Here is a 13,207-nt window from a genome sequence, read left to right as displayed (position 1 = left end):
AAAGGTCTTGGTGGAGGGAACTCTACTTTTCTCAAACGATGGGTTTAGAGAATCAGGAGTGTCGAGAGGAGAGAAGACGTGAGGAGGATGCAATTGAGATATTCCAATTTCACGGAAAAAGGGAACTTTTTGAATGAATTAAAATGTACCAACTGTCTAAAGTTCAACTGCTTCTTGAGTTTACTCATTTCGAGCGCTAAATGAAAAGAGTTCAGCCAGCTTGTACACGTCTCTGTCAGAGCATGAGTAGGCTCTACAATCAATCTCTGGTAGCTTGCCATGATCGTATAGTGGTTAGTACTCTGCGTTGTGGCCCCAGCAACCCCGGTCCTCAATCCGGGTCATGGCACAGCACTATCATTTCAAAAGGGTTGTATTTTGAATGAGTTTAAACTTACTTTGTGAGCTAAGAAACTCAGCAACTCTTCCATTTGACAAAGTCCCCGATCTCATGGTAGGTTAATTACTTACATTAACTGATTCCTCTGCTGTTTCTTAGGTTTTTACCATTTTGAAGCTCGAGACCCAAATGAGAAATGTAGTTTCCCCGAAACGACCAAAATTATGAAGAAATAGTGTATGATTCTGAATGTTTACTCATATCTCGCGATCCACCTATCACATGCTAATGCCCACTTTGGGTACCAAACCATAGTTTAAGAATCCATGTCAGAGGATCTTGAGTTTATTCAGCTCGAGACCCAAATGAAAAATGTACTGTCCTCGAATGACCGAAATTAAAAGAAAAAATAGTATGTGACTACAAATGTTTACTGATATCTCGCGGCCCACCTCACACAGACTCAGGCCGACTTTGGGTCCCAAAACATAGCTTAAGAAACCCTGTTGCTAGACAATTGAAGGTGTCCATATCGATTCCAATGTTACTAAATAACATATTTTTTTGTGACGTGATTTTTGCAAGACAGAGATATGGGTTAAATTAATTATTCTGGTTTGATTTAAATACGTGTGTCGGTGTTCTTACCTGCAACAGACATGATATCTATGGGCTCTGTGGCTTAGTTGGTTAAAGCGCCTGTCTTGTAAACAGGAGATCCTGACTTCGAATCTCAGCAGAGCCTTTTCAAACAATTCAATTAACACCTTGGTAGAAAAGGTCTTGGTGGAGGGAACTCTACTTTTCTCAAACGATGGGTTTAGAGAATTAGGAGTGTCGAGAGGAGAGAAGACGTGAGGAGGATGCAATTGAGATATTCCAATTTCACGGAAAAAGGGAACTTTTTGAATGAATTAAAATGTACCAACTGTCTAAAGTTCAACTGCTTCTTGAGTTTACTCATTTCGAGCGCTAAATGAAAAGAGTTCAGCCAGCTTGAACACGTCTCTGTCAGAGCATGAGTAGGCTCTGCCCACTTCTGGTACCAAACCATAGTTTAAGAATCCATGTCAGAGGATCTTGAGTTTATTCAGCTCGAGACCCAAATGAAAAATGTACTGTCCTCGAATGACCGAAATTAAAAGAAAAAATAGTATGTGACTACAAATGTTTACTGATATCTCGCGGCCCACCTCACACAGACTCAGGCCGACTTTGGGTCCCAAAACATAGCTTAAGAAACCCTGTTGCTAGACAATTGAAGGTGTTCATATCGATTCCAATATTATTAAATTACATCTGTTTTGTGACGTGATTTTGCAAGACAGCGATATGGGTTAAATTAATTATTCTGGTTTGATTTAAATACGTGTGTCGGTGTTCTTACCTGCAACAGACATGATATCTATGGCCTCTGTGGCTTAGTTGGTTAAAGCGCCTGTCTTGTAAACAGGAGATCCTGAGTTCGAATCTCAGCAGAGCCTTTTCAAGCAATTCATTGAACACATTGGAGGAGAAGGGCACAAAACATAGCTTAAGAAACCCTGTTGCTAGACAACTGAAGGTGTCCTTATCGATTCCAATGTTACTAAATAACATATTTTTTTGTGACGTGATTTTTGCAAGACAGAGATATGGATTAAATGAATGAGACTAGTTTGATTTTAATGCGTGTGGCAGTGTTATTACCTGCAACAGATAAGACATATATGGGCGCTGTGGCTTAGTTGGTTAAAGCGCCTGTCTAGTAAACAGGAGATCCTGAGTTCGAATCTCAGCAGAGCCTTTTCAAACAATTCAATTAACACCTTGGTAGAAAAGGTCTTGGTGGAGGGAACTCTACTTTTCTCAAACGATGGGTTTAGAGAATTAGGAGTGTCGAGAGGAGAGAAGACGTGAGGAGGATGCAATTGAGATATTCCAATTTCACGGAAAAAGGGAACTTTTTGAATGAATTAAAATGTACCAACTGTCTAAAGTTCAACTGCTTCTTGAGTTTACTCATTTCGAGCGCTAAATGAAAAGAGTTCAGCCAGCTTGTACACGTCTCTGTCAGAGCATGAGTAGGCTCTACAATCAATCTCTGGTAGCTTGCCATGATCGTATAGTGGTTAGTACTCTGCGTTGTGGCCCCAGCAACCCCGGTCCTCAATCCGGGTCATGGCACAGCACTATCATTTCAAAAGGGTTGTATTTTGAATGAGTTTAAACTTACTTTGTGAGCTAAGAAACTCAGCAACTCTTCCATTTGACAAAGTCCCCCATCTCATGGTAGGTTAATTACTTACATTAACTGATTCATCTGCTGTTTCTTAGGTTTTTACCATTTTGAAGCTCGAGACCCAAATGAGAAATGTAGTTTCCCCGAAACGACCAAAATTATGAAGAAATAGTGTATGATTCTGAATGTTTACTCATATCTCGCGATCCACCTATCACATGCTAATGCCCACTTCTGGTACCAAACCATAGTTTAAGAATCCATGTCAGAGGATCTTGAGTTTATTCAGCTCGAGACCCAAATGAAAAATGTACTGTCCTCGAATGACCGAAATTAAAAGAAAAAATAGTATGTGACTACAAATGTTTACTGATATCTCGCGGCCCACCTCACACAGACTCAGGGCGACTTTGGGTCCCAAAACATAGCTTAAGAAACCCTGTTGCTAGACAATTGAAGGTGTTCATATCGATTCCAATATTATTAAATTACATCTGTTTTGTGACGTGATTTTGCAAGCCCGCGATATGGGTTAAATTAATTATTCTGGTTTGATTTAAATACGTGTGTCGGTGTTCTTACCTGCAACAGACATGATATCTATGGGCTCTGTGGCTTAGTTGGTTAAAGCGCCTGTCTTGTAAACAGGAGATCCTGACTTCGAATCTCAGCAGAGCCTTTTCAAGCAATTCATTGAACACATTGGAGGAGAAGGTCACAAAACATAGCTTAAGAAACCCTGTTGCTAGACAAATGAAGGTGTCCATATCGATTCCGATGTTAATAAATAACATATTTTTTTGTGACGTGATTTTTGCAAGACAGAGATATGGATTAAATGAATGAGACTAGTTTGATTTTAATGCGTGTGGCAGTGTTATTACCTGCAACAGATAAGACATATATGGGCGCTGTGGCTTAGTTGGTTAAAGTGCCTGTCTAGTAAACAGGAGATCCTGAGTTCGAATCTCAGCAGAGCCTTTTCAAACAATTCAATTAACACCTTGGTAGAAAAGGTCTTGGTGGAGGGAACTCTACTTTTCTCAAACGATGGGTTTAGAGAATCAGGAGTGTCGAGAGGAGAGAAGACGTGAGGAGGATGCAATTGAGATATTCCAATTTCACGGAAAAAGGGAACTTTTTGAATGAATTAAAATGTACCAACTGTCTAAAGTTCAACTGCTTCTTGAGTTTACTCATTTCGAGCGCTAAATGAAAAGAGTTCAGCCAGCTTGTACACGTCTCTGTCAGAGCATGAGTAGGCTCTACAATCAATCTCTGGTAGCTTGCCATGATCGTATAGTGGTTAGTACTCTGCGTTGTGGCCCCAGCAACCCCGGTCCTCAATCCGGGTCATGGCACAGCACTATCATTTCAAAAGGGTTGTATTTTGAATGAGTTTAAACTTACTTTGTGAGCTAAGAAACTCAGCAACTCTTCCATTTGACAAAGTCCCCGATCTCATGGTAGGTTAATTACTTACATTAACTGATTCCTCTGCTGTTTCTTAGGTTTTTACCATTTTGAAGCTCGAGACCCAAATGAGAAATGTAGTTTCCCCGAAACGACCAAAATTATGAAGAAATAGTGTATGATTCTGAATGTTTACTCATATCTCGCGATCCACCTATCACATGCTAATGCCCACTTTGGGTACCAAACCATAGTTTAAGAATCCATGTCAGAGGATCTTGAGTTTATTCAGCTCGAGACCCAAATGAAAAATGTACTGTCCTCGAATGACCGAAATTAAAAGAAAAAATAGTATGTGACTACAAATGTTTACTGATATCTCGCGGCCCACCTCACACAGACTCAGGCCGACTTTGGGTCCCAAAACATAGCTTAAGAAACCCTGTTGCTAGACAATTGAAGGTGTCCATATCGATTCCAATGTTACTAAATAACATATTTTTTTGTGACGTGATTTTTGCAAGACAGAGATATGGGTTAAATTAATTATTCTGGTTTGATTTAAATACGTGTGTCGGTGTTCTTACCTGCAACAGACATGATATCTATGGGCTCTGTGGCTTAGTTGGTTAAAGCGCCTGTCTTGTAAACAGGAGATCCTGACTTCGAATCTCAGCAGAGCCTTTTCAAACAATTCAATTAACACCTTGGTAGAAAAGGTCTTGGTGGAGGGAACTCTACTTTTCTCAAACGATGGGTTTAGAGAATTAGGAGTGTCGAGAGGAGAGAAGACGTGAGGAGGATGCAATTGAGATATTCCAATTTCACGGAAAAAGGGAACTTTTTGAATGAATTAAAATGTACCAACTGTCTAAAGTTCAACTGCTTCTTGAGTTTACTCATTTCGAGCGCTAAATGAAAAGAGTTCAGCCAGCTTGAACACGTCTCTGTCAGAGCATGAGTAGGCTCTGCCCACTTCTGGTACCAAACCATAGTTTAAGAATCCATGTCAGAGGATCTTGAGTTTATTCAGCTCGAGACCCAAATGAAAAATGTACTGTCCTCGAATGACCGAAATTAAAAGAAAAAATAGTATGTGACTACAAATGTTTACTGATATCTCGCGGCCCACCTCACACAGACTCAGGGCGACTTTGGGTCCCAAAACATAGCTTAAGAAACCCTGTTGCTAGACAATTGAAGGTGTTCATATCGATTCCAATATTATTAAATTACATCTGTTTTGTGACGTGATTTTGCAAGACAGCGATATGGGTTAAATTAATTATTCTGGTTTGATTTAAATACGTGTGTCGGTGTTCTTACCTGCAACAGACATGATATCTATGGGCTCTGTGGCTTAGTTGGTTAAAGCGCCTGTCTTGTAAACAGGAGATCCTGAGTTCGAATCTCAGCAGAGCCTTTTCAAGCAATTCATTGAACACATTGGAGGAGAAGGGCACAAAACATAGCTTAAGAAACCCTGTTGCTAGACAAATGAAGGTGTCCATATCGATTCCGATGTTAATAAATAACATATTTTTTTGTGACGTGATTTTTGCAAGACAGAGATATGGATTAAATGAATGAGACTAGTTTGATTTTAATGCGTGTGGCAGTGTTATTACCTGCAACAGATAAGACATATATGGGCGCTGTGGCTTAGTTGGTTAAAGCGCCTGTCTAGTAAACAGGAGATCCTGAGTTCGAATCTCAGCAGAGCCTTTTCAAACAATTCAATTAACACCTTGGTAGAAAAGGTCTTGGTGGAGGGAACTCTACTTTTCTCAAACGATGGGTTTAGAGAATCAGGAGTGTCGAGAGGAGAGAAGACGTGAGGAGGATGCAATTGAGATATTCCAATTTCACGGAAAAAGGGAACTTTTTGAATGAATTAAAATGTACCAACTGTCTAAAGTTCAACTGCTTCTTGAGTTTACTCATTTCGAGCGCTAAATGAAAAGAGTTCAGCCAGCTTGTACACGTCTCTGTCAGAGCATGAGTAGGCTCTACAATCAATCTCTGGTAGCTTGCCATGATCGTATAGTGGTTAGTACTCTGCGTTGTGGCCCCAGCAACCCCGGTCCTCAATCCGGGTCATGGCACAGCACTATCATTTCAAAAGGGTTGTATTTTGAATGAGTTTAAACTTACTTTGTGAGCTAAGAAACTCAGCAACTCTTCCATTTGACAAAGTCCCCGATCTCATGGTAGGTTAATTACTTACATTAACTGATTCCTCTGCTGTTTCTTAGGTTTTTACCATTTTGAAGCTCGAGACCCAAATGAGAAATGTAGTTTCCCCGAAACGACCAAAATTATGAAGAAATAGTGTATGATTCTGAATGTTTACTCATATCTCGCGATCCACCTATCACATGCTAATGCCCACTTTGGGTACCAAACCATAGTTTAAGAATCCATGTCAGAGGATCTTGAGTTTATTCAGCTCGAGACCCAAATGAAAAATGTACTGTCCTCGAATGACCGAAATTAAAAGAAAAAATAGTATGTGACTACAAATGTTTACTGATATCTCGCGGCCCACCTCACACAGACTCAGGCCGACTTTGGGTCCCAAAACATAGCTTAAGAAACCCTGTTGCTAGACAATTGAAGGTGTCCATATCGATTCCAATGTTACTAAATAACATATTTTTTTGTGACGTGATTTTTGCAAGACAGAGATATGGGTTAAATTAATTATTCTGGTTTGATTTAAATACGTGTGTCGGTGTTCTTACCTGCAACAGACATGATATCTATGGGCTCTGTGGCTTAGTTGGTTAAAGCGCCTGTCTTGTAAACAGGAGATCCTGACTTCGAATCTCAGCAGAGCCTTTTCAAACAATTCAATTAACACCTTGGTAGAAAAGGTCTTGGTGGAGGGAACTCTACTTTTCTCAAACGATGGGTTTAGAGAATTAGGAGTGTCGAGAGGAGAGAAGACGTGAGGAGGATGCAATTGAGATATTCCAATTTCACGGAAAAAGGGAACTTTTTGAATGAATTAAAATGTACCAACTGTCTAAAGTTCAACTGCTTCTTGAGTTTACTCATTTCGAGCGCTAAATGAAAAGAGTTCAGCCAGCTTGAACACGTCTCTGTCAGAGCATGAGTAGGCTCTGCCCACTTCTGGTACCAAACCATAGTTTAAGAATCCATGTCAGAGGATCTTGAGTTTATTCAGCTCGAGACCCAAATGAAAAATGTACTGTCCTCGAATGACCGAAATTAAAAGAAAAAATAGTATGTGACTACAAATGTTTACTGATATCTCGCGGCCCACCTCACACAGACTCAGGCCGACTTTGGGTCCCAAAACATAGCTTAAGAAACCCTGTTGCTAGACAATTGAAGGTGTTCATATCGATTCCAATATTATTAAATTACATCTGTTTTGTGACGTGATTTTGCAAGACAGCGATATGGGTTAAATTAATTATTCTGGTTTGATTTAAATACGTGTGTCGGTGTTCTTACCTGCAACAGACATGATATCTATGGCCTCTGTGGCTTAGTTGGTTAAAGCGCCTGTCTTGTAAACAGGAGATCCTGAGTTCGAATCTCAGCAGAGCCTTTTCAAGCAATTCATTGAACACATTGGAGGAGAAGGGCACAAAACATAGCTTAAGAAACCCTGTTGCTAGACAATTGAAGGTGTCCTTATCGATTCCAATGTTACTAAATAACATATTTTTTTGTGACGTGATTTTTGCAAGACAGAGATATGGATTAAATGAATGAGACTAGTTTGATTTTAATGCGTGTGGCAGTGTTATTACCTGCAACAGATAAGACATATATGGGCGCTGTGGCTTAGTTGGTTAAAGCGCCTGTCTAGTAAACAGGAGATCCTGAGTTCGAATCTCAGCAGAGCCTTTTCAAACAATTCAATTAACACCTTGGTAGAAAAGGTCTTGGTGGAGGGAACTCTACTTTTCTCAAACGATGGGTTTAGAGAATTAGGAGTGTCGAGAGGAGAGAAGACGTGAGGAGGATGCAATTGAGATATTCCAATTTCACGGAAAAAGGGAACTTTTTGAATGAATTAAAATGTACCAACTGTCTAAAGTTCAACTGCTTCTTGAGTTTACTCATTTCGAGCGCTAAATGAAAAGAGTTCAGCCAGCTTGTACACGTCTCTGTCAGAGCATGAGTAGGCTCTACAATCAATCTCTGGTAGCTTGCCATGATCGTATAGTGGTTAGTACTCTGCGTTGTGGCCCCAGCAACCCCGGTCCTCAATCCGGGTCACGGCACAGCACTATCATTTCAAAAGGGTTGTATTTTGAATGAGTTTAAACTTACTTTGTGAGCTAAGAAACTCAGCAACTCTTCCATTTGACAAAGTCCCCCATCTCATGGTAGGTTAATTACTTACATTAACTGATTCATCTGCTGTTTCTTAGGTTTTTACCATTTTGAAGCTCGAGACCCAAATGAGAAATGTAGTTTCCCCGAAACGACCAAAATTATGAAGAAATAGTGTATGATTCTGAATGTTTACTCATATCTCGCGATCCACCTATCACATGCTAATGCCCACTTCTGGTACCAAACCATAGTTTAAGAATCCATGTCAGAGGATCTTGAGTTTATTCAGCTCGAGACCCAAATGAAAAATGTACTGTCCTCGAATGACCGAAATTAAAAGAAAAAATAGTATGTGACTACAAATGTTTACTGATATCTCGCGGCCCACCTCACACAGACTCAGGGCGACTTTGGGTCCCAAAACATAGCTTAAGAAACCCTGTTGCTAGACAATTGAAGGTGTTCATATCGATTCCAATATTATTAAATTACATCTGTTTTGTGACGTGATTTTGCAAGCCCGCGATATGGGTTAAATTAATTATTCTGGTTTGATTTAAATACGTGTGTCGGTGTTCTTACCTGCAACAGACATGATATCTATGGGCTCTGTGGCTTAGTTGGTTAAAGCGCCTGTCTTGTAAACAGGAGATCCTGACTTCGAATCTCAGCAGAGCCTTTTCAAGCAATTCATTGAACACATTGGAGGAGAAGGTCACAAAACATAGCTTAAGAAACCCTGTTGCTAGACAAATGAAGGTGTCCATATCGATTCCGATGTTAATAAATAACATATTTTTTTGTGACGTGATTTTTGCAAGACAGAGATATGGATTAAATGAATGAGACTAGTTTGATTTTAATGCGTGTGGCAGTGTTATTACCTGCAACAGATAAGACATATATGGGCGCTGTGGCTTAGTTGGTTAAAGTGCCTGTCTAGTAAACAGGAGATCCTGAGTTCGAATCTCAGCAGAGCCTTTTCAAACAATTCAATTAACACCTTGGTAGAAAAGGTCTTGGTGGAGGGAACTCTACTTTTCTCAAACGATGGGTTTAGAGAATCAGGAGTGTCGAGAGGAGAGAAGACGTGAGGAGGATGCAATTGAGATATTCCAATTTCACGGAAAAAGGGAACTTTTTGAATGAATTAAAATGTACCAACTGTCTAAAGTTCAACTGCTTCTTGAGTTTACTCATTTCGAGCGCTAAATGAAAAGAGTTCAGCCAGCTTGTACACGTCTCTGTCAGAGCATGAGTAGGCTCTACAATCAATCTCTGGTAGCTTGCCATGATCGTATAGTGGTTAGTACTCTGCGTTGTGGCCCCAGCAACCCCGGTCCTCAATCCGGGTCATGGCACAGCACTATCATTTCAAAAGGGTTGTATTTTGAATGAGTTTAAACTTACTTTGTGAGCTAAGAAACTCAGCAACTCTTCCATTTGACAAAGTCCCCGATCTCATGGTAGGTTAATTACTTACATTAACTGATTCCTCTGCTGTTTCTTAGGTTTTTACCATTTTGAAGCTCGAGACCCAAATGAGAAATGTAGTTTCCCCGAAACGACCAAAATTATGAAGAAATAGTGTATGATTCTGAATGTTTACTCATATCTCGCGATCCACCTATCACATGCTAATGCCCACTTTGGGTACCAAACCATAGTTTAAGAATCCATGTCAGAGGATCTTGAGTTTATTCAGCTCGAGACCCAAATGAAAAATGTACTGTCCTCGAATGACCGAAATTAAAAGAAAAAATAGTATGTGACTACAAATGTTTACTGATATCTCGCGGCCCACCTCACACAGACTCAGGCCGACTTTGGGTCCCAAAACATAGCTTAAGAAACCCTGTTGCTAGACAATTGAAGGTGTCCATATCGATTCCAATGTTACTAAATAACATATTTTTTTGTGACGTGATTTTTGCAAGACAGAGATATGGGTTAAATTAATTATTCTGGTTTGATTTAAATACGTGTGTCGGTGTTCTTACCTGCAACAGACATGATATCTATGGGCTCTGTGGCTTAGTTGGTTAAAGTGCTTGTCTTGTAAACAGGAGATCCTGAGTTCAAATCTCAGCAGATCCTTTTCAAGCAATTCATTGAACACATTGGAGGAGAAGGTCACAAAACATAGCTTAAGAAACCCTGTTGCTAGACAATTGAAGGTGTCCATATCGATTCTAATGTTACTAAATAACATATTTTTTTGTGACGTGATTTTTGCAAGACAGAGATATGGATTAAATTAAATTTTTATTTATTTATTTTATTTCACCTTTATTTAACCAGGTAGGCTAGTTGAGAACAAGTTCTCATTTGCAACTGCGACCTGGCCAAGATAAAGCATAGCAGTGTGAACAGACAACAACACAGAGTTACACATGGAGTAAACAATAGACAAGTCAATAACATGGTAGAAAAAAGAGAATCTATATACAATGTGTGCAAAAGGCATGAGGTAGGCAATAAATCGAATAATTACAATTTAGCAGATTAACACTGGAGTGATAAATCATCAGATGATCATGTGTAAGAAGAGATACTGGTGTGCAAAAGAGCAGAAAAGTAAATAAATAATAGCAGTATGGGGGTGAGGTAGGTAAATTGGGTGGGTAGTTTACAGATGGACTATGTACAGCTGCAGCGATCGGTTAGCTGCTCGGATAGCAGATTTTTAAAGTTGTTGAGGGAGATAAAAGTCTCCAACTTCAGAGATTTTTGCAATTCGTTCCAGTCGCAGGCAGCAGAGAACTGGAAGGAAAGGCGTCCAAATGAGGTTTTGGCTTTAGGGATGATCAGTGAGATACACCTGCTGGAGCGCGTGCTACGGGTGGGTGTAGCCATCGTGACCAGTGAACTGAGATAAGGCGGCACTTTACCTAGCATAGCCTTGTAGATGACCTGGAGCCAGTGGGTCTGACGACGAACATGTAGCGAGGGCCAGCCGACTAGGGCATACAGGTCGCAGTGGTGGGTCGTATAAGGTGCTTTAGTAACAAAACGGATGGCACTGTGATAAACTGCATCCAGTTTGCTGAGTAGAGTATTGGAAGCTATTTTGTAGATGACATCGCCGAAGTCGAGGATCGGTAGGATAGTCAGTTTTACTAGGGTAAGTTTGGCGGTGTGAGTGAAGGAGGCTTTGTTCCGGAATAGAAAGCCGTCTCTAGATTTGATTTTGGATTGGAGATGTTTGATATGAGTCTGGAAGGAGAGTTTGCAGTCTAGCCAGACACCTAGGTACTTATAGATGTCCACATATTCTAGGTCGGAACCGTCCAGGGTGGTGATGCTAGTCGGGCGTGCGGGTGCAGGCAGCGAACGGTTGAAAAGCATGCATTTGGTTTTACTAGCGTTTAAGAGCAGTTGGAGGCCACGGAAGGAGTGTTGTATGGCATTGAAGCTCGTTTGGAGGTTAGATAGCACAGTGTCCAGGGAAGGGCCAGAAGTATACAGAATGGTGTCGTCTGCGTAGAGGTGGATCAGGGAATCGCCCGCAGCAAGAGCAACATCATTGATGTATACAGAGAAAAGAGTCGGCCCGAGAATTGAACCCTGTGGTACCCCCATAGAGACTGCCAGAGGACCGGACAACATGCCCTCCGATTTGACACACTGAACTCTGTCTGCAAAGTAGTTGGTGAACCAGGCAAGGCAGTCATTAGAAAAACCGAGGCTATTGAGTCTGCCGATAAGAATATGGTGATTGACAGAGTCGAAAGCCTTGGCCAGGTCGATGAAGACGGCTGCACAGTAATGTCTTTTATCGATGGCGGTTATGATATCGTTTAGTACCTTGAGCGTGGCTGAGGTGCACCCGTGACCGGCTCGGAAACCGGATTGCACAGCGGAGAAGGTACGGTGGGATTCGAGATGGTCAGTGATCTGTTTGTTGACTTGGCTTTCGAAGACCTTAGCTAGGCAGGGCAGGATGGATATAGGTCTGTAACAGTTTGGGTCCAGGGTGTCTCCCCCTTTGAAGAGGGGGATGACAGCGGCAGCTTTCCAATCCTTGGGGATCTCAGATGATACGAAGGAGAGGTTGAACAGGCTGGTAATAGGGGGTGCGACAAGATTGTCAAGCCCAGCTGATTTGTATGGGTCCAGGTTTTCCAGCTCTTTCAGAACATCTGCTATCTGGATATGGGTAAAGGAGAAGCTGGGGAGGCTTGGGCGAGTAGCAGCGGGGGGGGCGGGGCTGTTGGCCAAGGTTGGAGTCGCCAGGTGGAAGGCATGGCCAGCCATTGAGAAATGTTTGTTGAAGTTTTCGATTATCACGGACTTATCAGTGGTGACCGTGTTATCTAGCCTCAGTGCAGTGGGCAGCTGGGAGGAGGTGCTCTTGTTTTCCATGGACTTTACAGTATCCCAGAACTTTTGGGAGTTAGAGCTACAGGATGCAAATTTCTGCTTGAAAAAGCTGGCCTTTGCTTTCCTGACTGACTGCGTGTATTGGCTCCTGACTTCCCTGAACAGTTGCATATCGTGGGGGCTCTTCGATGCTATTGCAGTTCGCCACAGGATGTTTTTGTGCTGGTCGAGGGCAGTCAGGTCTGGAGTGAACCAAGGGCTATATCTGTTCTTGGTTCTGCATTTTTTGAACTGAGCATGCTTGTCTAATATGGTGAGGAAGTAACTTTTAAAGAATGACCAGGCATCCTCAACTGACGGGATGAGGTCAATATCCTTCCAGGGTACCCGGGCCAGGTCGATTAGAAAGGCCTGCTCGCAGAAGTGTTTTAGGGAGCGTTTGACAGTGATGAGGGGTGGTCGTTTGACCGTGGACCCGTGGCGGATACAGGCAATGAGGCAGTGATCGCTGATATCTTGATTGAAGACAGCAGAGGTGTATTTGGAGGGCAAGTTGGTCAGGATAATGTCTATTAGGGTGCCCATGTTTACGG

The 13,207-nt window shown here is 41.5% G+C and overlaps 14 non-coding genes across 14 annotated transcripts; all 14 read left to right on the top strand.

Moving 5' to 3' along the window:
- The first annotated feature begins 1,011 nt into the window (after positions 1-1,011).
- trnat-ugu (transfer RNA threonine (anticodon UGU)) lies at positions 1,012-1,085 on the top strand. The gene has a single exon. It is a non-coding gene; the product is annotated as a tRNA-Thr (tRNA).
- A 664-nt stretch (positions 1,086-1,749) lies between these two features.
- Positions 1,750-1,824, top strand: trnat-ugu (transfer RNA threonine (anticodon UGU)). The gene has a single exon. It is a non-coding gene; the product is annotated as a tRNA-Thr (tRNA).
- A 228-nt stretch (positions 1,825-2,052) lies between these two features.
- Positions 2,053-2,126, top strand: trnat-agu (transfer RNA threonine (anticodon AGU)). Its single transcript has one exon. It is a non-coding gene; the product is annotated as a tRNA-Thr (tRNA).
- Positions 2,127-3,166: 1,040 nt separating this feature from the next.
- trnat-ugu (transfer RNA threonine (anticodon UGU)) lies at positions 3,167-3,240 on the top strand. The gene has a single exon. It is a non-coding gene; the product is annotated as a tRNA-Thr (tRNA).
- Positions 3,241-3,468: 228 nt separating this feature from the next.
- trnat-agu (transfer RNA threonine (anticodon AGU)) lies at positions 3,469-3,542 on the top strand. Its single transcript has one exon. It is a non-coding gene; the product is annotated as a tRNA-Thr (tRNA).
- Positions 3,543-4,584: 1,042 nt separating this feature from the next.
- Positions 4,585-4,658, top strand: trnat-ugu (transfer RNA threonine (anticodon UGU)). Its single transcript has one exon. It is a non-coding gene; the product is annotated as a tRNA-Thr (tRNA).
- Positions 4,659-5,323: 665 nt separating this feature from the next.
- On the top strand, positions 5,324-5,397 carry trnat-ugu (transfer RNA threonine (anticodon UGU)). Its single transcript has one exon. It is a non-coding gene; the product is annotated as a tRNA-Thr (tRNA).
- A 228-nt stretch (positions 5,398-5,625) lies between these two features.
- On the top strand, positions 5,626-5,699 carry trnat-agu (transfer RNA threonine (anticodon AGU)). Its single transcript has one exon. It is a non-coding gene; the product is annotated as a tRNA-Thr (tRNA).
- Positions 5,700-6,741: 1,042 nt separating this feature from the next.
- On the top strand, positions 6,742-6,815 carry trnat-ugu (transfer RNA threonine (anticodon UGU)). Its single transcript has one exon. It is a non-coding gene; the product is annotated as a tRNA-Thr (tRNA).
- A 664-nt stretch (positions 6,816-7,479) lies between these two features.
- On the top strand, positions 7,480-7,554 carry trnat-ugu (transfer RNA threonine (anticodon UGU)). Its single transcript has one exon. It is a non-coding gene; the product is annotated as a tRNA-Thr (tRNA).
- Positions 7,555-7,782: 228 nt separating this feature from the next.
- Positions 7,783-7,856, top strand: trnat-agu (transfer RNA threonine (anticodon AGU)). Its single transcript has one exon. It is a non-coding gene; the product is annotated as a tRNA-Thr (tRNA).
- Positions 7,857-8,896: 1,040 nt separating this feature from the next.
- On the top strand, positions 8,897-8,970 carry trnat-ugu (transfer RNA threonine (anticodon UGU)). The gene has a single exon. It is a non-coding gene; the product is annotated as a tRNA-Thr (tRNA).
- Positions 8,971-9,198: 228 nt separating this feature from the next.
- On the top strand, positions 9,199-9,272 carry trnat-agu (transfer RNA threonine (anticodon AGU)). The gene has a single exon. It is a non-coding gene; the product is annotated as a tRNA-Thr (tRNA).
- Positions 9,273-10,314: 1,042 nt separating this feature from the next.
- Positions 10,315-10,388, top strand: trnat-ugu (transfer RNA threonine (anticodon UGU)). The gene has a single exon. It is a non-coding gene; the product is annotated as a tRNA-Thr (tRNA).
- The last annotated feature ends 2,819 nt before the right edge of the window (positions 10,389-13,207 follow it).

This window comes from Salvelinus fontinalis, chromosome 8 (assembly GCF_029448725.1).
Source record: "Salvelinus fontinalis isolate EN_2023a chromosome 8, ASM2944872v1, whole genome shotgun sequence".
Taxonomy (NCBI): domain Eukaryota; kingdom Metazoa; phylum Chordata; class Actinopteri; order Salmoniformes; family Salmonidae; genus Salvelinus; species Salvelinus fontinalis.
Note: the sequence above shows the minus strand (reverse complement) of the source record. Positions and strands in the feature narration are given on the sequence as shown.